The 24,575-nt window shown below is 35.7% G+C and overlaps 1 protein-coding gene across 1 annotated transcript in view; it reads left to right on the plus strand.

The window, feature by feature from the left end:
* The first annotated feature begins 509 nt into the window (after positions 1–509).
* LOC129231851 (uncharacterized) overlaps positions 510–24,575 on the plus strand; it is a 67,095-nt gene continuing 43,029 nt past the window's right edge. Inside the window, exon 1 of the mRNA XM_054866244.1 lies at positions 510–761. The gene's annotated coding sequence lies outside the window, so the exon portion shown is untranslated. The remainder of the gene's footprint in view (positions 762–24,575) is intronic.

Below are 24,575 nucleotides of genomic sequence, written 5' to 3' on the forward strand. Positions count from 1 at the left end.
TAATTTATAGGGGGGGGGGGGGCAAATGAGCCCCACCACTTGCCCCGCTCCCTCCCATGGGCGCTCATGGGTGTTGTCCTACCTCAGGACCCTATAATATCTGTAGTCCAGGTTCTACCTTGTCCTCCTCTGTATACCCCCTTGTGCCTAAATTTATTAAATGTACCGTTTTGAGGGGATAAAAAAAGAGTGGTCAACTCATTTTCCCAGTTAATAATTTTGCACCACTTTTCTGAGAGGCCTGTGTGATCGCGTGAACCTTTCTCATCAGCAGGCGAGGCTTTGTCCGCACTTGTCCGAACGAAACGAAGTATACTAACCTGTTCCTGCGATTATAAAACTCGCTGAACTTCGCGAGTCATCAAAATCACAGACGAACAACCTCTCTCTTCTCGCGCGGTGTCTTTTACCCTGCCGGTCACGTGACCCAAACCTGCCGCGAGAACATCCGCCTCGGAAAAAAAGAGGATCCCGAAAAAACCTGTTCCAGTTCTGACAGAGCTCCCAAATGAAACGAAAGCCTTGATTCCCCTCGCGCCGATCTAAACACCTGCCCGGCCTCCAAACACCGACAACTGCTGACGAAGCAGCGGGTAGTAGCGCATAACAGGAAACATGGGATTATTGTTTCTCTGAAGGTGTTTTGCTGGTCCGAAAGATCGTTGAATTTTGGATAATTTCTCTAGCGAAGCTCATGGTGCAAAGAAGAAATAGTTGAGACATGGTGTGTTCATAAAACACACACACACACACACCAATCTGTAAGTAATTTTTTCCTCAAAAACTTATCCATCTTTCGAGTCTGTTGTTTCGGAAGGCAAAGTTATAGAGGGAAATATTATGTGACGGATAGTAATTGTTTTTTTTCTAATGGAAAGTCTCGGTGTGTGGTAGGAACTGCTCCACTTTTTGCTGACAGAAGAGATCCAATATGCAACAATTAATTATACATAGGTAATATTATATATTTCATTGAAATAGGTTTTGTAAAGCCAATTCTAATATCATATTGCATATGAAATTTCTAAAAATGAATTTTTAAAAGATCTCTCCTTCGTGATTTCTGAAAGTTTTAAAAATGGAGCTGTCTCCTCCTTGCACCGACGTCTTGAATTGCCATTATTTTTTAATCTAATCAATGTAAATGGAATAGTATTTCTGCAGCTCCCATTTAGAAACCTTTTTTCTCGTAAAAGCACCAGTTTCGTGAGGCTTTCATTTTCCCCGGTTTTCAAGAGTTCGTCATAAGTTCGAAAATGTAGAGCCATGGCGGGGCCCCTTGTCAAATTGCCTTGTCACCGCCCCCCCCCCCTCCCTCCATAATCACTCTGATTCTGAAACCGGGCCCTTTCAAGGGCCAGGTGCCCAGTTACCGACTAGGCTGACATGTCCCTCGCCGGGCCCTGGTGAAAGAAAATAAAATTACTTCATATCACTTGCGCAGTCAGAAATACCTTCCGGAGGTTTTTTTTAAAAAATCAGAACAGCGAAACAGCCCTTTCATATGCAAAAAAAACTGTATTAGAATTTGCATTTTGTTAAAACCAATCTCTCTGGCGGTGTCCCCCCCCCCCCCCCCATTGCTTGCTCCACTGCTTTATATTGTACCAAAATTTTCAGTTCTGTTCATATAAAGTTCGCGAAATCATTAAATACAGGGTAATGCTGAGCTAAGTGAATAGTTAAGTTAACTTACATTTTTCAAAAATGAAATAAAGTGAAAATTTATTTTCAAAATTGCAGTCCATAGCGAAAGAACAATGTTTTTCGAAAAAGAACTTGTTTTGAAATATTTTATTTCCTTTTTGGCAGCATATTTGTACTTATAGAAAAAGTGGAAAATTTTCACTTTTTTTGTACCGGGCAAAATTAAAAAGTAAATATTTCTCGAATGTAGTACTCGTATTTTTCATTTGACCAATAAAAATACTCTTCTTCAAATGAATAAATATTAATGGACAAATGAATGAATAAATAATGGTACAATAAACATAAATAAATAGATGATTAAAAAAAATAAATGAGTGGATAACGCAATCAATGAATAAAAAAATAAACGAATAAAGAAATTTATTTATAAATGAAGGAATATGAATGAATGAATGAATACGTTAGTGATTCAATAAATGATTGAATAAGTAAACGAAAGAATCATTTCCTTTTGCCCTGCGTTCACTTGACAAATTGAATTAAATATTTAGACCTCAAAAAGTACCCAACATTAACACCGTAAGTCTGCACTGGTGGGATATTAAAAAAAATCTCAGTTAGTACTTGAAATGTTAGTTACGAAAATTTTATCATTTTATACTATCAAAATATCTCTTTGATAAACCATAAAATATTACAATATGTGTATCAAATTTTGAAAATAACTTGTGTTCTTTCCCCCCTCCCCCCTTTAATCTTTAGAGAAATTTATTTTTTCACTGGGAATCAAATATATGTTTAAGTACATAGTTAACATATTGCTGGATGGGTTGCTAGGTAAACTAAAAATATTTTACTGTGATAATATCTACTTTCATTTTTACCCACATTCCCCTGCTTCCAATTGACACCAGTTAGAAGAGATAAAATGGAGGGAGCGAAGACTTTCATTCGCGAAGCAAAGGACCTCAAATCAAGTGAGAGATTTTAAAGCAGAGCATTAGAAGAAATCAGGTTTCTTTCGCTAGTTTCACGCAAAAGATGTTCCCTATTCGTCGTTGCTGAGTCACTTGACTTGGGATCTTTTGCCTCAGCTTTTGCTGAGCCAATGATTGGACTTGCTCCCTCCATTTACTAATTCTTGCTCTAAGATTAACATCAACTACCCCATGAGCAGTAACTCAACCATGATTTTTTCGGGGTGGGGGAGTTGATTTACATTCATAAAATTTCTAATAACTATAGACGTTGACGTACTAAGATTGGCTCGAGCGAAGAGTTTAGATGTTTGACACTCATTCTCTCTCTGTACAATGTTCCTGTCCCCCCCCCCCCCAAAAAAAAACTACTCAAACTGTGCTTGTTTTTCAAAAGGCAAAAATTATCTTTTCGGTGCAAATGTGACATTTGATCGAACTTAATTTTTCTTAGCTATGAGTTTAATAATCTCGTGAAGTGAAAAATCTGTTTCCTCTGAATATTTTATTTTGTACGTAATTCTGAAGGCACACACAATGTACCTCAGCTATAAAGAGCCTTTTTTAAGAAAAGACGTAGGTTTTGCTACCATTTTAACATTCCGTCAACAGCCGCGAACTTGGCTCATTAGTTGAACGCCACAAAATGTCAGTATCAGTACAGTATTTTTGTTAAATATGCAGCATATTACAATGACGTTCAACAGATTAATCATGACTGTAATCTGTGTCTTGTCCTCATAGGTTGCTGGTGCACCAAAAGAAAAAGGGAAAAAAAGGGGAGGGGTCAAAAGGAGTGTGTGGAGTTTAGGGGGCGTGCCCTCTGACTTTGAAGCTGTTTTTTTTTTTTTTTTTTTTTGTAAAATTGGGCTAGTATAAAAGGCTTTTATCGTTACGGACTCTATGACCTCCAAAAAAAGTGGAATAAGGCCTCAAAAATCAGGACGAATGGCGACCGTAGACTTACCCCTTTCAACCTTCCAATTTAAAATTCCATTTTTCTGAAATAAAATGAGAAAAGTCCAACAAACTTGAAATTTTTGGTTTTTATTTTCGTAAGATAAATCAATCCACCCTATTAAAAAATCATTTTTCAATCGATCATTACCTCTGAAATGTGAAGGGGTAATTGTCTGCTTGCCCCCCCCCCCCCCCTCCCTTACGAGCCGCCTATGCTTGTAATTGCGAAAGCAAACTACAGGAAGTATTAGAGGCGCACGTATTGTAACAAGGAAATACATATTATGACAGAATTAAGGAATTATGGAGTAGTATGAAGTGGGAAAAGGCGATTTTGTTGCGTATTTTATTTTAAAAACAATCCACGAAGTTACACAAATGCTACTTTATAAAGTAAATTGTCAAAACAATGACTCTTAAGTATGTGATGTGTTTTCGAAACGCTTCGAATAAATATTATGATTATCTGCTACAAAAAGGGAAAAAGATTAAGTTTCGCAAACTCAAAAGGAGGAAAATAGGTGCTCCGCGTGTATACCTAATTATTTTACTAAGATGAAGCAAAAAGTGAATTTTTTCTTCTATTGTCTCAATACAAGAGTTTCTAAAACGCCTTCATCCAATGGATTTAATATTCAAGCATACATTTCAATGATTAGAGTGAAAAGTGTTAAAAGAATTTTCGATTAAAGTTATTTAAAAAAGTGTAGTTACACATATTGCGCCCCTCCCGCCGACCCTCGAAGTCTGGTGCTGATTACAGTGGTTTTCCCCACTTTTTTGGACAAAGGCGCCATTTTTTTTTTTTTTTTTTTTAAAGATTCGTTCACTGCCCTTTTTTTTTCGTTAAGTTTGGCCACTCATAACTCAAAGAAAAAGGAACACAACTCGTGTATCTTAACAAATACTGCAACTGTGCAGCGAAGTATTTCAAAAGATTGACCAGTCCTCTACTTTAAAGTTTTTGTGAAATTTCGCGACATCCCAAGGAAGGACTCCTCGGCTACTCTTTATAGAATACATAGATTTAATATAACTATGCGCAATTCCGTAGTGGCAAGCACTGGCCGAGATTGTACGTGCGATCGTGCGAACGGCGAACCTTGAAGTAACCGAGCAAAGGTGTAGCCTACGAGGATGCATCCACTGATCTCTTGCAACGAACGCTGTTTGCACCCTCGTAGGCTTCGGTAAAAAAAAAAAAAAAATTTTTGGCGCGCATGCGCTTTTCGGACGCTTGTCCGTTTAGTAACAGTGGCCTCGGTTGCCTATGGAACCGATTTCTTGCTGTGTATCTATTTAATACTACACTACATGTATGGTACAACCACGGCGCAGGGTTTGATAATCGCTGCAGACGTCATTACTGCAAGTTAAATTGTATTTTAAGAACGAAAACAAAGAAGCAAAGCACACTATTGATTTTAAGTTTATGAATGAAAAAGATGCGAAAAATATTTTGTTTAATGTAAGAATTTTTACGTGTCAAAAAAAAAATATGATAATTATCAATGTAACTACAGGTACGATCCCATGGGAGGGGGGTGTCGTAGCGCAGACTGTGCCATTGAAGTTTTTAATTGGTGTTTTCACTTTTTTGAGGTTTACTTATCATTGCTCTGTGTTCTGGGGGGGGGGGGACTCCTGCTGTAATATATAGGAAAATTGTTTGAAAATGTTATTAACAATAATATCGAGCAAATACCTTTGTGATTCAAAATTAAATGAATGAATTATCAACGTTTAAATGCACAAAAATTGCAAATTACGTGTGTCAGTAATAGTTTTCGATGGAAAATATTTTCCTAAATATAACTTAGGAGACCTGGGGCCCGTATAAAAAGCTACATTTTGTATGTTTTGACTCATTTTTATTTTTGCTTTAAACTTTCAATGCCTTAACCCAGCATCTGATTTTGAACATTTTTGCAATTGGAAGTATGCATCTAGGACTAATGGTTGCGAAAATAAATGTCTTGCAGGTTAAAACGGAACACCCTGTGTGTGTGTATATATATATATAAGTTCCGAAATGGAGCTCCAGGTGTTCAGTAACACGATCAAATCATTTATTCTTTAGCGTGATCTCATCTTAAATCGTCTATGTCCCAGAAGTCACGCACACAGCCGTGAATTGCAGACGCGGCTACCTCCCCCCCCCCCTTCATGTTTATAAAAAATGCCGAGGACAAAATCATTTGAAACGTCCCTAAAAGAATGAAAATAGTTGTTTCACTGAGATGCTTTCAAGGATGTTGGTGTAAAAGAATGATTGTTTTGAATATAACCTTTAGATTTATTTCTAAAATGGCGGGATTTACTAAGGGTGGGCAAATTTTTATACTCAAACAAACGTTTCTGTATTTTTATTGTTTTTCTTTTCTTTCTTTTTTTTGTTACATAGTTTTATTCTTTGAACACATTTTACACCTTATTTAAAAGTTTAAAGTTTATTCTGGCAACACTTTATTATTTTTTTAATAAATATTTTAAATGTGATAGCCGTCACTGTTGGTGTCCGTTAAAATTTCAAGTTACATAAGGCCCCTATATTTTTAACGGCTCTCAAATTACAAACTTCTTTTTGTGAGTGTGATTTTTGGAAAAAAAATAACGATTTTGTATATAACACTAGGTAACTCATGTAGCCATATCATGCATTGAAAGCATACCAGGCCGCATTCCAACCCGACATAGCAGCAAAAGGCGGAGTTACTAAATATTGAATAAAAATTTTTTAAATCTATTTATAGTATGAATCAGAAGGAACTTAACGCTTAATCTGACTCTTTCAAACTAGTGAATTGAATTCTGAAGCGGAAATTCAGAAAATATCTGAATATTATTATCCAGACGTAGTTGCTAGTGAAATCAATACTAAAATAGTGCATAGGCTATAATGAGTGGCGAACCGAGGATTTTGGTCAATAGGAGTTCAGGTCAAAAAAAAAAAAAAAAAAATCATATCCTCGTATCGTCCTCAGATTTTAATGGGTGTGGGAACTAGGGATTAGGTTTGGCCCTCGGGTAGAAAAAGGTTATGCATTACTGCGCTAGACGGTAATCCTCGATCGTTTTATTTGGATGATGATGAAAGTACAATTTGCAAAAGTATAAAGAACCAACAAAATTTTCGACAACTTAATAAAGAGCTCTCCAGTAAGAATTTTACAAAAGGACAAGTATACTTTTAAATTTTCGCTCCAGTGGTATTTTCACTATCGTAGTCTTTTTAGTCTACTTCTCTCCTTCTCTGTCTCCTCCTGATGGATGTTTTAGTGGACAGAGTTCGTGGTTGAGTGGACTTTGAATAGGGTGGAATGACTCACTTGTTGAGTCATCATTTTACAGGTCAAGGAGTTTCGTTGAATTGTTTGAATCAGAACAATCTTTCATTGATCTTCATCAGCAGCACAGTTCAATAATTGATTTGAGAAATTTGAAATTACAATTGAATCGATTATTTCAGAAAGGGCATAAGTCCAACTAAAGCAACTTTCCAGGAATCAATAAAAAAGTGATTATTTCATTCAAAAATGATCTAAATTCTACGAATTTTTTTTTTCTTTTTGACTAATCTAGGCACAAGTAGGATCATTGCCTCACTTTAAATTACGTTTTATTTCGTCACTGAAATTAATTAAAAATTTCTTTTTAATTTGTACTTATGCCCTTTCTGCAAGAAATATCCTGAAAGGCTAGTTTAGAGCCGCACCTATATTTTTCCTTAAAGATGTATAGGGTTTTCAAAAGAGAGTGAGTTGCTCATAACTGCGCAAATCATAACAGAGCAGTCTCTTTATCTTCACAGTTGTAACAAGCAATCTAAGTTATGACGCTTATCGAAGCCATATAAATTGATGTACGATGTACATGATGTATGCTATCGTAATCATCATTATAATCTTCTAATAGAAATATTCTTGAGTTTTTCTGCACTTATCTTTCTGACCATGTTACTTTTTTCAGTTTTTTTCTCCTTTGTTTGTTTCCCCATGTTTTTGCAACTCCAATTCTAGTCTTATATGGACTTGATGTAAATACTTCCGCAGATCCTTTCTTCAGGCTTTTTTTCAGAAGAGAAAAAAAAAAAAAAATGGAGCTCGAAAAGCAACTTTTATCATTACCACTTTGCCCAGAACGGACACCAATACACCAACAAATGTTCTACCTGAACATTACAATAGAACTATACATCCCCAAAGCGATATTTAGCAGCCAAAATACCGTCCGCTCAAAACAATTTTGTTAAAAAACTCTTAAGTAACGTGGTGTAATAGCAAAAAAAAAAAAAAAAAACATGAACAGCATCACCCACACCCTCCACCAATCAAAACCCACAAAAATTATGACGTCACGGCCTTTGGGGTCAATTTACTGTCCCCATGGGCACTTTATTTGTCTCTCTACCCTGAATCAAACAAGTTCTATCCACTCAGCGCTTGTTTAGAATTATCAGACAGCAGGGAAAACAAATGCAAAAACAATGGATACTCTGCCAGGGCCCAGTTTCCCTATAAGCAGAGTAGTCAGCTGCCTAGGGCAGCAAAATGTTCAGGGGCAGCAAATTTTGCTTTCATCACACATTTTTTTTAATTAATTTGCTATTCTTGAAAATAAAATAGTGGCCTTCTTTCATTTTCCAGAGACAATATTTTCTTTTAATTTAATAATGATTGCTTGATAAGCAGGGCCGGATTAACCATAGAGCAGAAGTAGCAAATGCTACAGGCCCCGCGCTTCTGGGGGCCCCGCGCCATGAGAAAAAATTCCAGAAAAAAAAAATTCTTTCCGTACTTTAACTCGTTTAAATTTCTCTCTATCTTTCTCTTTTTATTTAGATTTAGCTTTTCTACATGCTCAGGTTAATTAAAAATCTTATTTTTTCGATAGATCGCTTTCCAAAAATTTCTCCCAATTGAAGTCTTAAAAACGCAATTTTAGATGATCTTTCTTAGTGGAAGGAAAAAAAGCTCCGTTGGGTCAGAAAAGTTTTAAAACTGACCTAAAAATTACAATTTTAGGCAAAGTTTGGAGAACGGAGAATTGGGTTTTCTCAGGATTTTTTAATTTCCTTTTTCAAAATGAAGTCAATTAAGGTATCTTAGGAAATTTCAGGGAGTTAGGGTTCGAAAACTTTCAGCTATTCAAGCGTAAAAGAAAAAGAAAGTGCAGTTGTTTCATAACAATAGAGGAAAGGGGAAGGGGTTCTTTCCTGCAATTGTGCTCAAAACTGAAGTCAGTTTCAGGCTATCTTTGGGAGGAAAGGATTTCAGGGATCGACCCATGGTATAGCTGAAAACAAAATTTCAAGCTACGTGGGAAGATTAAAGAAAGGGATGAGGGTCTGAACTCCCTCAGAAACAATTCTGACTTCAAGTTTCAAACCGTGGTTTTAGATCATCACTGGAGACGTTACACGGGGGGGGGGGGATACGGGTTTACTTCGCAAAATGTTAGAAACTGAAATCTTCACGACTCAGGCTATCTTTAGCTCTAACTTTAGGTAAAGAGTGATGCTTTGGAGCCTTTTCCCCCCGAATGTTGAGAAGCTAGAAAAGTAGATGGGTCTTCTCCTTCGGAATTTTTTTGAAATTTTGAAATCGAAATGGTTTTAAAAGCACTTTCTCCGGAGTTTTTCGGAATTAAGGCTCTAAAAACTCAAATTTAAGCAATTTTTGTTGATAGCAGGAGATGAAGGATGCTGAAATTCTTAAAGCACAAATCCTAAAACCACATTTTAATGCTCTCTTTGGTGATGTTAGACAAGAGAGGGGAAAGGATTACCATCCAGAAATTGTTTAAAAGTGGCTTTCTTCTTAAAGCTTTCGAAATTGGAGTCCTGAAAAGGTAATTATTAGTCATCCTAAACTCCTTTTGGTTTCTTAACTTCATGTCAATTTATCACCCTCAAAATTTTCTGCCCGTGACACGAGCCCTTAGATCATTCACCGTAAACAACAATGAGCAAAATTACGAGATCATAATAGAAGAAAAGAAAAAGATTCTGAGACTTCACACTTATGCTGAGTGAAAATAAATGAGTTGTTAAGAGAATATTATTTTTTGATGAAACTAAAATAATTATGTGTAGAAGAAAGACTTTAAATATCGTTTTTATTTTTTTCCTCTGAGTGGGAGGGAACTAAAAAGCTGCCATCCATGAACCCCGAACCTAACCAATTTCTTTTGCATCACCAAAGGAAGCCGAATTAATTTTTTATTTTAACTTGACATTCAGAAAACTTCAGGAAGAAAATTGTTTAACATAATCGAAAACCCGCTAAACCTGCTTTCTGGAACTTAAGTTTCGAAAAATTTCCATGGGTGTAATCCCAAGCCCAATCCCGTCCTATAACGTCCTCTGATAAGAGGACCTACAAATGCGTATTTTGGACTATAATTTCGAAAAATTTCAATAGGAGCGTACCTCTCCTCCTCCAACATTGTTAACAATGGTCTGAAATGTACTTTTAAGACTTAAACTTTGAAAATTTTCCGGGTTGCCTCGGAGAGTTCCTGAACCCCATCCCATACCGAAACGTAACTCGCGATGGCCTACTATCTATCACGTTTTAACAACTTCACTTTCGAGAAATTTTCAGGGGATGGCTTTCGCGAACTCCACCCCCAAATCACCAAAGAACGTAAAAAAAAATGCCATTACAGAGTATATAATTTCGAGAATTTTTGCTTAAAATTGTGTTTTTAGATCAATAACAGATAATAAATTCAAAATTTTTCCAATGGGACATCCTTGAACACCACTCTTTCCTCTTTCTACAATATCATTAAGGATAATCTACAGTTTTATTTAAAATTTCAATTTTAAAAAACTGCCTGGAGAGCCGCTGTGAACCCAAATTTTTTCCTTTGATCTTACCTAAGATAGGATGCAATCACGTTCTTCGTCTTCGGTTTCTCCAAATAATGGCCTTCGAATCTTCTCTTCCTAATATGATCAAGGGTCGTTAGAATTGAGTTTTTAGAATTGAAATATCGAAAATTTTCCGTGGGTACGCCCCCGAACCCCCCCCCCCCCCCTTTTATATCGACCAAAAATTTCGTTTTTGGAATTAAAAGTTAGAAATGCGTAGTAACGGGAAGACGAGTGGCAATCGAAGGGGATCATAACCATCGTAAAGCTCTAAAACTATATCCACATTTATCTATTCATGCATGTTATAAGTACACCTCCCGTCTCCATGAAGAAGTGCTATATTGTTTACTACATCTTTCGAAAACGAGGGCTCCTTGGAAACATTTGCTACGGGCCCCGCGCTGGCTTAATCCGGCCCTGTTGATAAGATGTGTGAAATCTTATGAAAATCAAATGATTTTCAATCATGGTAACAGATCAGCGAAAAACATTGTGAAGACGAAAAGCGGGTGTCAACTTCAGAAAGTATCTTTGCGTTTGGCTATAAGTCGCAATAAGATTGAAGTTTGACTAAGATTTTTAGTGCCATACTGAAGTTTATTCAGTATTAGTTTCTTGGATTGACGTTTATTTTGTTTTTTACATTATTAATGTTTTAAAAAATGTTTTCTGTTCATATTAGGTCTCGGAAGCAAATCAAAATGAGTGATGACAGGAAAAGGCTGAATGATTTTAAATAAAGGAAACATGATAAATGAAACACCGAAGAACGAAAAATAGTCTTCAAAACAATTTTAAACGTAACATATTTTTTTTCAAGTAGGCAGTTTTTAAAAGCGGAAAGTTAGAACTCTTTGTACAAAATAAAATATAAACAGCGGCGCATCGAACTAAAATTTTTGGGAGGAAGAAAATTCTAATTTTACCGAATGATAAAATACGAGCTTACACGCATATCATACATACGTACATAACATCTAATGAGAAGGAATGTTAGGCATCATTAAAAAACAATTTTTAAAATTTAAAAAAAGAAAAAAGATTCTATGCTTGCAAAATTATCTCCAAATTTGACAAATCGTCAGCAAAATTTTCCGAATAAGGAATTCTTTGGGAGATTACTGTGACCTCCCATTGGGGCGCCCCTGAATGTGAAACGTCATCATTTCTTCATGAGCTTGACAGTTCAAATTTCGGGAACACTTTTTTGCGTGTTTTTGAGTAAAGCAAATTTTGCTTCTTTTAGGGGGAGGGGTGGCAGATTTCAATTCTGCCTAGGGCGGCATTGAGTTAAATTCAGCTCTGTATTCTGCGATAGAATGAAGAAAGATAGTCCAAAAAATAAAAAGCAGAAGCGGAGTGGTGTGCTTGTTCAAAAACCCATATATCCCTCGTGTCACGGTATTTTAAGTTGATTTGTACCTATTTTCATGTGGGGCAGATGACAGTTTAGGGCAGGCCTAACCTAGCAACATTTCGTGCATTCTGAGTGCTGTTCTGAGGGCCTCAGTGGGCGAGTGATCTGGGCGATTGCTGAACGCACTTGAGGTTGTGGGTGGCTCGACTAGCACCCACCCTCGTTCCGGATGTACCCTTCTTTTTTTGTGTAAATGCTTTCCTTCATTATATGTCTGTGCTCTGTACTATATGCAATAAAGATATACAGCGTAGCTACAATTTTTGCCGCCTGGGGCGGTGCCTCTATTTGCCGCCCTTTCATTAAGACAAATCTAATACATTGAACCATCGAAAATTATTGAACTTCAAATCGAAAACTTAATTTGAGGGAGAAAGGAAAGTATTTTAACCGTATTCTTCCTACAAAAAAAAAGGAGGCGCCTATCCCGGAGAACTATTTTAAATTTACATCAAAAAGTGGCATTAAAAACGACTTCTCGGGTTCTTTCCCGAATCTTCATCAAAGCTAAAGTAAGTAGCCTTTGTTTACGTTGGGAAGTCGGGGTCTTTTCTAGAATGTTTTCCCAAATTTAAGTTTTAAAAATGCAATTTAAGCCTGTCTCTATCTTAAAGGAAGTTGGGTGAATGAGGAAAATTCAGGGGTTTACTACGGAAATATTTCAACTTTGAACTCTGAGAAACCCAGTCGTAGAGTTGTACCAAAACCTTGCATTTCGAAGAGCTTTTTTTACTTCCTTTTACAAAAAAGGAAGTATTGTATTCGCGAAAAAATTTTCACTCAAAAATCGCCCTTAATTTCCATTTTGCTCACCCCCAAATGAATGTTGAGTTTTTTTTTCGATTCGACCACATGCGGAAAAGTGCCTAAGAATGTATAGACACGCGAAATATCCATTTTGACCATCACCGAGGTAATTACAACGACTTTTCTCGTGACGTCTGTATGTATGTGCGTATGTGTGTATGTGCGTATGTATCTCGCATAACTCAAAAATGGTATGTCGTAGAAAGTTGAAATTTGGTACATAGACTCGTAGTGGGGTCTAGTTGTGCACCTCCCCTTTTGGTTGCTTTCGGATGTTCCTAAGGGGGTCTTTTGCACCTTTTTGGGGGGAAATCATTGTTAATATCAATGCAAACTTAAGTGGTGTTACAATTTGGCGGACACTTGGCGATATATCGCCAGTCTTTTGGTCGCCAAGTTTTGTCGCCAACTTGGCGGAAAATTTGGCGATTTTTTTTATCTGGTTTTAATTTGGCCATCGTTTTTAATATTTAGAGATTAAACTATTGAATCACATTAAAATTGCCAATAATGGGAAAATGACATTAAAATGGAGTAAAAGGAAGTCATGTGAGGCACACATCAGCTCGTTTTTTTCCCCTTTCGCCTCCAAGAAATAGGCTGCAAGTATATGTGCCTTATTGAGATTTTTTTCTCATCAAAGATGCTGAATCGCCGCCCCCAAAAGTATGCCGCCCGGGGCGAACCGCCCCCTCTGCCCCACCCTATCTACGCCACTGGTTCCACGTAGAACTTCTTGGGGAAAACTAAACCCCGTTAATGGGAAATAAACAAAATATTGTGAGCTGTCTGGAAAATCCACCATTGTAAGTTTCCCCCATATTTCATGTTGAAGAAGAACGATGCTTGGTGTTAGATGTCAATGTTAAGAAGGTTTCTGCGCATTCATGCTCCAGGATGAAAAGCATTTACGTGACTCAATCTATGCATAAGTCATGCATTAGGTATGTACCAAAGCCTGATCATGCTTTCGATCCGCTAATGCCACACTGACCCGCGAGCGCACCCTTACCTTATTGAGGTTAACATTATTTCCGAATCAGAGTGGTTTTTATGGAGGCTAAGCACGCTGAACGTGTTTTTAGCAGGGCTGCGGAGTCGGAAGGAAAATGACCGACTCCGACTCCTGGATTTTGAAACGCCCGACTCTGACTCCAACTCCGACTCCGACTCCGGATTAAAAAAAAATAATTGTATTTTTTCAACTCCTTCGCTCTCTTCAGGGGAAGGGGGAAAACCTCTAAACAGAGATTGAAATATTAATTCCTTTTTATGAAAATTTCGCATTTTGTTTTTTATTGTAAACCTAAGACGCGTAGAACGTTAGAAATTCAATTTAAAGATCAAATTTTCCAATAGTTACGAAATAAAAAGTGAGATGACTTAAAAATCCCTTTTAAAAAATTTGAAAAGGATTATCTGTAATTTGCCCCCCTTTAATGTTTAGCAAATAGATATTGATCAAATCGTGTGCTTTCAATTTTTTAAAGCTGTAACTTGAGAGAAAAAAAGCTTTTTTTCTAAATCCAAGTTCTTGAGAGGGGGTGGTTCGCCCCGGGTGACACCCATCTGGTAGATGACACCCAAAGTTAATTTCAGAGTTTATAAAAAATACAAATACTTTAATTCTGAAAATTTTAGCGAATATATTTTAAATTATATTTTATCAATAAAATTTCAACGAAAATAGGGCACATATACGTCAGGAGCTAATTTTACACAAAATGCGGCGGTATATAAATTTGTACGAATAGCGGTTACTATACCTATATTTCTTCTTCGCTAAATTTTTAATTTAAATTTAATTGGCTGCTTTGAATTAACCTTAATATGAAGATTTTAAGATTAACTGCAATTATTGAGTGTTGTAATCAAGAAATCATTTACACTTATTTTGTTCCATACTTTTTAGTGAGAACCAAGCTTATAGAAATAGTCTTAATAAAGAAAAAAACATTAGATTATTTCATCGAATCTTTTGGATTCGTACTTTCGCGCCAGAACTTTGAATTTGCCGTTTACCCTTAAACGCTTCAACCTTAGCTACTGGCCTCAATTTACTAATTTGTTACGTTTCTTTTACTATTTTATAACTGAGATCGAACAAAACACTATATTTCTATTTTTATTTGAAAGTGATTACTTGAAAATGTTAGGCAACAAAACCGTTTGCTGACAGTTGCTATTAGTTAAGTTAAAAAGCAAGCAAACTAGGGGACAGCTACAGAAAGTTCGATAAGCACTCAAGCTAGCTGATTGCCATAATGGCAGTTATTTCCTTATTAGTATCTTTTTATACATGTAATCGAACCAATTGGTAGTCCGTTTTTAAAAAATGCAAGGAGAGTCAGGGAAAAGGAAAGAAAAAAAGAAACCCGGAGTCGGAGTCCGCATGTTTTCTAACGACTCCGACTCCAACTCCTTTACCCCAAAATCAGTCCGACTCCGACTCCACAGCCCTGGTTTTTAGCGCCTTATTGAATGTGCGACTGATTAAACATTGTGTCGGGCATTAAACGGTTTCATTTCGTATATACTTTTACGATTTATTTTTGTTGATGAAGTTTTATTTTCTGCAATTGTAGCATATCGGTCATCGCCAACAATAGTGGCGCATCTCTAAAAATAGTATTTGAGAAAATTGGAGAAAGTTTTATGTAAGATTCATAATGTTGTGGTTACTCATTGGTTTTAGCATTCTAAATAAATAGTAAATGGTAGAAGTTTGAAAAAAGTTCTTCCAAATTGCGAAATGTAAATCATATGACAAGTAACACGATTGATTATATATGCTACACACTGGTGCGATCTATGCCATATCGCACCAGTTGCTTAACCTATAGCTTTGTGTCAGAACTGTGGAAGAAAGAGCAATCAACTCAGACATTAAATCAATACAGAAGGTCGTTCGTACTTTATCGAAACGGTTTTGATAATTAAGTTTTTTCTGTAAATACCGTATTTTTTGTATCGATTTTATCTGAAAACTATGATTCTTGACAACAACTGTGATTCGACTTTTCCATGATAGTAAACTTTTTCTCAGTTTTACTCTATTCTTCTTGTGCCGGTTTTCTTAGTTTGTACAGTGTCCTTAGATACTGTACAAACTTGAAAGTGTCTAAGGACTCTAAACAAGCCATCTTCCTAAGGCTCATTCAAATAAACCGAAAGCACAGAAGCCTAAGAAGTGTCAGGTGATTTTACAGATAGTTCATCAAATAATATACACTTAAATCCTGTTCCTGATTCTGTCTTGATTTATTTTTCTTTCAGCAATATAAAACGGCTGTCAACTTAGAAGCGTGGCGATGGTTTATCCACATATGGAGCTTAAGTTGAATTTCTTGTTGAAAAACTGGTTCGAAAATATTCTGCTGATAGTAGACTGAATTGATTTCGGCTTTACTTGAGAATTTTGATTTTTAATTTGCCTTTGTAACAAAATCCTGTTTAACAATCATGAATTCCTCAGAGTACTTTTCTGTCAACTGACGAAGTCAATTCGTACGGTCATTCCCATTAATTGAGCATTTGAAAATTTATCTCTTTTTATTAGTCACTTAAATATACCCCCGCATTATCGAGTGTTACCAAAAATTTCCATTTCTGAACAGCTAGGTGTTTTCATATATATAATTTTCTACAACTTGTTTTTCCTTTCAGCAATATGTTTTGGGAAAAGCAGATGAACTTTACGTTTAAATATCTTTTTTAACTTTTAAACTTTACGAATCATTTTGCTTACAATGCCGAAAGGCATTCATAGTTTCGATGCAATGAATCTTTGAGTCGGCGGATTTACCTTTAGAATCAGACTTTACGTTCTTGATAGATGCCTCCCTTCTAATAATCTTTGGGTGAGGTTTCGTGAACATGAATTTATTTTTTCTTTTAGTTACATGTTTTTTTAAATGCAAATTAATACTGGGTGTCCCAAAACGACCGTATAAACTCTGCACAGCTAGATTCCTCGTTGGGAATTGGGGAGATCGAGATTAGTTGTTACACTTTTTTTCAATATTTTTTTACACTAAGCTATTTCAAGTATTTACGTGTGTGAAACTTTAAAATGCATCTAGATTGTTTAACATTCATAACATATTTTTAAAAAAATGATTAGAAATCACTACGCCGAAATATTTCAAGTTTTTTGACTACATGTACATTGTAACAACTTACCCCACCACGGGGCATGTTGTTACATGACATATATATATATATATATATATATATATATATATATATATATATATATATATATATTAGGACTGGACCGATGCATCGGCACCAATGGTTCAACAATTAAGCCATCGGCATCGGCGGCCGATGCTAACTTGCAGGAAATATCGGCCTTAAAATACATCGAAAAGCCAATGGAATTGGCCGATGTTTTTGGAAAAAAAAAAAAGAACCTTTTGCTGTTTTACTTTTTAATGCTAAGTAAAGGGAGTAATTGTTTTCATATAAAATTGTTTACCAAAATTTCAGTATGAATTTCTATTTTAGTCATCCCTGAAAGAGTTTTTAATACTGCATTCAGGTACCGAACAAGTTAATAATTGCGTTGTTTCTTGCAGCTGGATGTACGTATATATCTCTCATAAGTCATAACTCAAAAATGGTAAGCTGTAGAAGGTTAAATTTTCGCATGTGGGGTGTGCGTACGTTCCAGTTGTGCACTTCCCTTTTTGTTTTCGATCGGGTGTTCTGAAAAGCCAGTTTACTCATTTTCTTGTGGCTCAATGCAAAACTAATATAGCGTCTTAGACTGACGATCATTTGGTGATATATTTCCGAATCGGAGACCATGGAAACAAATATGAGATGGTGAAACCGGTTTTTGCGTCATTTTGTTCCCGTTGAACCGACGGTAATTTTTTAATTTTTCGATATTTGTAATATTAATCACAGTAATGCAGTCTTTTCTGTATCGCTTCGGCGGAGTTACAAGTTTGAGGCCCGTCGAAATACATTTTGGGGCCCTATTTCTCTATCACAGAAGTTGTAAAACATTTATCATAAGCATTTTTATAGCTCCTACGGTGCCCCTATGGTTATAGGGCCTCTCGCGCAACTGCAACATTTGATTTTTTTTAAATCCGCCACTGCACGTCGAAACAACACGGGTGCAAGTTAAAAAAGAGTTTTTCTGCTCAATGTTTATGATTATTTTGAACTCTATTTTTTACGACTATTTTTTGTATTTCCGAGAACACTTGCGTACCCCTCCTCCCACTCCCTCAATTTCTGAAATTAAACTCTAGTTGTACTTCTGAGTTGTTTAAAACTAACACCATTCATAAAATTAGAGATCTTTTTTTCAAACTTTATCTACTGTTTAGAAAGAATTTAAAGCATTAATGTAAGAAATTGATTAAAGATGTTTTGAATGGTGACAAAATTCGGAAATCAAAGGGACTTTTGAATTTTTTCTTCGGAAGTGCTGAAGTAGATTCAGAAACTCTTCCGAGGCGTTGGTGGTAGCAGTTATGTACTAAAAAAATTAAGCCGAAGTTGGGGCCGAAGTATGAGTTTCTCCAAAATCAGAGGGTGACCCCCCCCCCTTCCTCGTTGTTTCAAGCATTTCTTAAATGTTTAGCGATTATTTATTTTGGTTAAGAAATGTCATTTTGCGTATTTCTCATACTTGTTTCACCTATATTTCGTAAGGCGCCATCTTTTTTGCATCATTAATAGCGATCGATTTTTTTTTCTGTTTTAAGTAACTATTTTTATGCATTTATATAAAATCAATGAATAAGTTATTTTCGTTTTTTATAGAAAAGTTTCAAGGATTTTTTATTATGCAACTTTTTAAATTTCATAAAATTGTTACATTGAAAATTTTAATTTGAACTTGTTTGTAAAACTTCATAAACGATTAAACAATCAAATTGTTCAATATTATGTGTGCAAACAACAGATCAAGTAGTATATTTATTCAGTTATTAACTTGGTGTAAATATTGAGTTTGTATATTGTAGCTGCGTTTTTAGAACCTCGCTCTTTTCATGGCTATTTCTTTTTTCAGCAAAATTTATGTCACTGTTATAGCTTTTATGAAAAATGCAAGCTTTTCTATTCATAAATTTTAAATAAGTACAAAAATATTCCTATAATGATTTAATATTTTAATTTATCTCTTACCTTTTTTGTTTAATTTGATGACTAAAAAATGTCCACGTGCAATCTTTCCACTTTAATTGCGTAATTTGTAGACGGTTTCATAGTTTTATTCTTTTTTTTCTTCAATGATTAAACAACATAATTTAATGTTTTAAAACTATTTTTAGTGTACCTAAATCCATACATTATTACTATATTACTGAAATCTTAGTTATATCTTCAATTAAAAAAAAACCAATTGGTAATTAAACAGTCTTTTTGTTTTTCTTCCTTTTTTCTTTTCCTTTTTTGGCTGTTGTTCTTTCTCTTTCATCATACAGCAGTCAAAAAAGGAGAAGCATAACTACACCCTATGCAGATTGTACGTAGTACGATCCAAAAGTTCAGGGACAAGCTGTATAAAACCTTACCCAGACTAGTTCACATTACCGAAGCACGTCCACCTTCAAAAAGTCACCTTGAGGGACTATGTACTTCTGCCAGTGTTCATATAACTTTTTTGACACATTCCTGGAAGACAATTTTCACTACCTTATATGATGCATTTTTATCTTCTCCTGACGGAAGAAAGCGGCGTAAATGCAAATGTTTTTTTTTTTTTTTTTGCTGGGAACAGGTAAAAGTCACACGGAGCTAAGTCCGACGAAACATTATGTTATTTGTTTGTCAGAGTATTGACCAATCGAACCGTGCATCCTCAATATGAAAGTCGCCTTCTTCCCCACGATGAAGTTAAAGCAGCAGCGCAAGAAGCCTTACAGGAGGTTGCCAAAAATGTCTTCCAGGAGTGCTTCTAAAAGCTATACGAACATTGGCAGAAGTGCATAGTCGTCCAAGGTGACTATTTTGTAGCTAGATGTGCTTCTGTAATGTGAACTATTTAGGGTAAGGTTTTATACAACTTGTCCTCGAACTTTTCGACTACGTACGTATGAGTTTTCAACTTACTATTTCATAACGTTTTTGAGTGACGCAAGTTTACGTGCATGAAGACATCGCAAGAGAATTTGCGATAATTAACTGAGAAGGCGTTCAAAATGCATATTTCGGTCATCTATATGTTCTTAGGTACATATGCATGTACAGATGTGCCGAAAAAACTTGTGAAGTTTAAATGGGATAAAAATAGAAATTTAGGTCGAGAAATCTGATTTTTTTTTTTTTTTGTGATTACGATTCTTTATTCGTAGAAAGGAAGTAAAGTGAAATGAATCAATTATCCTATAAATTCCCGATAATCTTATCAAGTTATTTCTGTTTTATTTATTTATTTATTTATTTTTCCCATCGGCCAACGCATCGGCCATTTGGAGGAAAACAATCGGCTATCTATGAACAATCGGCATCGGCCCATCGGCCAAAAATTGCCATCGGTCGATCCCTAATATATATATATATATATATATATATATATATATATATATATATATATATATATATATATATATAATAAAATAAATTTAATAATAAAACACATTTTGTGGTTTATTCTGTTACAATTATAAAAATTCTTAACCACGTTAAAAATTAAAACTTTTTCGGCTTTACAGATTTACTTCATTAATGACTTATTCTGACAAACTGTCATCAACATAATCATTGTCCGCACTCGCGCTCGCTCTTGCGAATTACAATTTTTGAAATCATATAATTTATTAAAATTAGCACATCGGTCATGTGCCCATTCATCACAATTATGACATTGAAGCCATTTAGTTGTTTTTTTGGATTCTGAGTACGGTTTAGCGCACTCTATGCAGAACCAGTCTTCATCATCTTCATCCGAAGGACGCACTGTTTGGACGCACCTTTTTGCACTTTTTTTTGAGCAATCACGATTGCTTATTGCTCTCATTTGACTGTTTTGAATTCCTATCATTTTATTTTCCCACCAGTATCCTCTGCCAGCACCACCGTCGCGTCGACCGGCCTCACGATGCTGCTCCTCTAGCGAAAACCGTCTCCAGGTTGCGTCCATATCCTACACACACACGCATACACACACTCATGCCTGCGCACAGACACAAAACACATTCCTACACACACACATACACACACTCATGCCTGCACACAGACACAAACACATATGCCTACATACACACACACACACGCGCGCGAACGCCTAATACACACACCGCGTGTACGCACACAGCACTGCATACACAACACGCACACACATGCATACATACACACACGCGCCCCACACACATGCGCCTACACAAACACACACGCGCATTCATACACACACACGCTCGTGATTGCGAAAAACATAATTTGAATTCAAGATGCCAAAAATTCAAATTAATATAATTTTTTTGTCTTTGTGTCTGTTGATTTCTTCTCTGTTAGAGACAATTTCCGTTTTACAGATTTTTGTTTCCTAGCTTCGGCTTGCAAAACATTTTTTACAGTTATATCTGTTAAGTTGGCGCTGATCTATGGTTTCCGCTTGCGGACCGTCTTCACTTCTGCACTGTCTGCAGCGTTGGAGAAAAGACCTACATTCGAATAATACATTATTTATTATTATCATTGTTGTTATTATTATTATTTATTCAGCCATACATATTAACAATAAATTAAATCATACGATGAAAGAGATCAGAATAATTATTGTTATTATGATCGTCATCTAACTATACAGTATTTTACATGAATTAAATAATGCAATGAAACAGATCAGAAATACTTCTTACCATCATTTTTCATCTAACTGCAGAGTCTCTGTATTGTCATGAAATTTATTTCGTATTGATCGGCTGCCTTTCGTATTGAACTACCTGCCATTGCTTCTTCACCCACCTCCAAGTATGTTTCTTTAGGTGTTTTGCCCCTGTCCGTCTTGTTTTTATAGTCCCTCGCCATATCACCTTTAAAACGAAAACATAATATTAAATTAAAACTTGCATGGGTCTAGTTGTTACTTGTAACAACACAACTAACCCCTACAAAACTGTAGCAACTTGCCCCATATGACGCTACTGCAAATTTTGGCACATATTACTGGTATTATATCTTTGTACAAAACTTCTAAATATGTTAGCACATACCTGAAAATGAATAGGCTTTCAAGTGGAATAGAAATCAATCTGTTATCTGCAACGGCTTCGTCACAAATAGAAAAATAACAGCGGAAAGAAAATTTGCTTCCAGACTCAAAAAACCGTTTTCCTTGAGCACTGTCCCTGCTATTGACTGCAAGCACTCCAGTGACCGTCAGGGAATGCAGATGGGTAAGAGCCGATTGGGTCCGATGGGTCTACTGCCGATTAATTTTAAACTCGATTGTAACAACTTACCCCGTGTAATAACTATCCCCGGTCACATAAAAACTGCCCAAAGAAGCGTTCCAATACAATCCATAGTTTACGAGAAAAATGCGAAAAAAAACAAAGAATGACGTCACTTCCGGTGCAAGAAAAAACACTTCATTGAAAATATCAACAGCAGTATACGTACATTACGTATAACAACAAATACGTGTAATGACGTTTTAGGCATAATCGTCCGGAAAGATATGCAAATACTGTTGCTGATATGTCCAATAAAATGTTTTTTCCTTGAACCGGCAGTGATGTCATACAGTCGACTCCCGCTACAACGCGATCCGACTTACGCGAAATGGCTATAATGCGATTTTTTCCCCGATAAAGAATTTTAGATCTAACGCGAATTCCTCGCCCGCAACACGAAAGTTTTCGGAAGGGAATTGCGGTGCATAAGTATCGGCTTTGTTATTTTCTACTTTTTTTTTTCGTGAATAGACCTTCATCTCTTTAGCATGACTGAGAACGGAAGTTTACATGTCGTACTTGAACATCGCTTATACAAATACTTCTCATTTTCCATTTATTTTTTTCATTCTAATACATGTAAGTCTTGATGAAATGTAATGACACCTAAGAGCGCCGTTTCATCTAAAGTTTGTGAAGATGAAAGAAAAAGAGAAAGTTTCTGACAACTAAAGAAAAGCTAAAGGTTATGTGCATGAACAATTATAAAATGCGTTGAAGGCAGCACTACAATTAAGTATGAGTGAATCTTCCACATGTACAGTTAAAAATCAAGAAAAGGAAATCCGTAAAAGTTCACCGAGTAGTATATAAGGAAAATGCAAAAATTATGAAATTGGAAGCAGCTCTTGTATTGTGAGTTTAAGAAACCAGGAAGAGGGGTGTTATCATAGATGGAAACGTTATTACAAAAATAGTGATGTAACTTTAATTGTTTATTTAAATATATCTAAAAATAACGGTTTGATCACGCAGCATAAATCACCATCATCTTCACTTTATTTCGTTACAACTATCCTTACTGGATCTACTATATATTATAACTATATAGTGCTTTGTTTTTCTTACTACATACAGTAGGTACACCGTACTGGTTTATTTTATACCTTTTTTTTCCCATTGATCATTGATTTTGTGCATCGTAGCAGTAATTTGAATTGAATAAAACAGTTTTTTTTTCCTTTTTTTTAAATATTAATAAAAAATTCAGTTTTTTATGTAAGAAACAGTAATGTATGGTTGAGAAATGATTTTTAACTGTTTTAGGATGTGTTTACAAGTGTTTAAAATAACTGGGTGTATTTCTAAACGTTTTTACACACATCCTTCGCCACAACGCGAAATTTCGACTTACGCGAGGGGCCTTGGGACGCATCCCTCGCGTAAGTCGGGATTCGACTGTACTTTGTTTTTCGTATTTTTCTCGTAAACTATGAATTGTATAGGAACGCTTCTATGGGCAGTTTTTATGTACTCCCTTATGTTTTAATATAGCTGAGCAGAGTTTATGCGGTCGTTTGGGGACACCTGTATCGTAAAAAGCTGTTTTGAAACGCAATGACCGAGATTTTTACACTGCTTTTTATAATTTGTTGATACTGATATTTCTGCTTGGAAACCGCAGTTACGTAACCTTCAAGAGCAATCTATCAATTTTTGGAGATAATTTTAAAATAAAACTTTTATTTTGCATTTCTAAAGTTGCCAAAGATTTATTTCAAAATGCAAATGAGAAAGCGAATTGCAAAATAGTTTCCATAAAATTTGAACGATCTTCTGCAATTGTTGTTTTTTTTTTCTTAATTCAAATTTTTGCCACTATTAACGTGTTATTTGCTCATTATTGGAAGGGGACTTGATCGAGAGTGTTCTTAGCAATGATTCAAGAAATTATCCAGCAAGGGTTTTCTCAAAATTTAAATTTCAGTTTTGTTTCCTTTAGCAATTAATGCTGACACTTACACGCGGAAGTTATTGAAACAAACAGAAACCGTTCATTTTCCCGTGCACGAAGTCTTGTTTCTAAACTAAAGCGTACCCATATTTCTTGCCGGAAACAATTGGCCCAGAAGAAGAATGCGAGAAATGACGCCTTCCATTGTTGTTCCGGTGGGAATGGGTAAAGGAAAAAAAATCCCGGACCTTGAACCAGAGACGAATTGAATGTTATCGTATACTAATGAAATAAAATCTTGAATGTCGTTCGCCTGGCCGTTATCTCAACAATAGGCGAAGCACTTAATTTATTTCTCTTCATTCAGGTTATAATCGAGGTAATTTATGTGCCTACTCAGGGGCGTAGCTAAGGGGGGGGTGGTTCGGGGACAACCCCTCCCCCCCGAAATGTTTGTCTCAAAAAAAAAAAAAAAAGAGAGAAAGAAAAGAGAAGAGAAAGAAAAAAAAAGAAGAAAAAGAAAAAAAGCTAAAAGAATTTTTTTTTTTTGGGTTACAAAGGTCAAAAA

The sequence above is a fragment of the Uloborus diversus genome, chromosome 1 (assembly GCF_026930045.1).
Source record: "Uloborus diversus isolate 005 chromosome 1, Udiv.v.3.1, whole genome shotgun sequence".
NCBI classification, from domain to species: Eukaryota; Metazoa; Arthropoda; class Arachnida; order Araneae; family Uloboridae; genus Uloborus; species Uloborus diversus.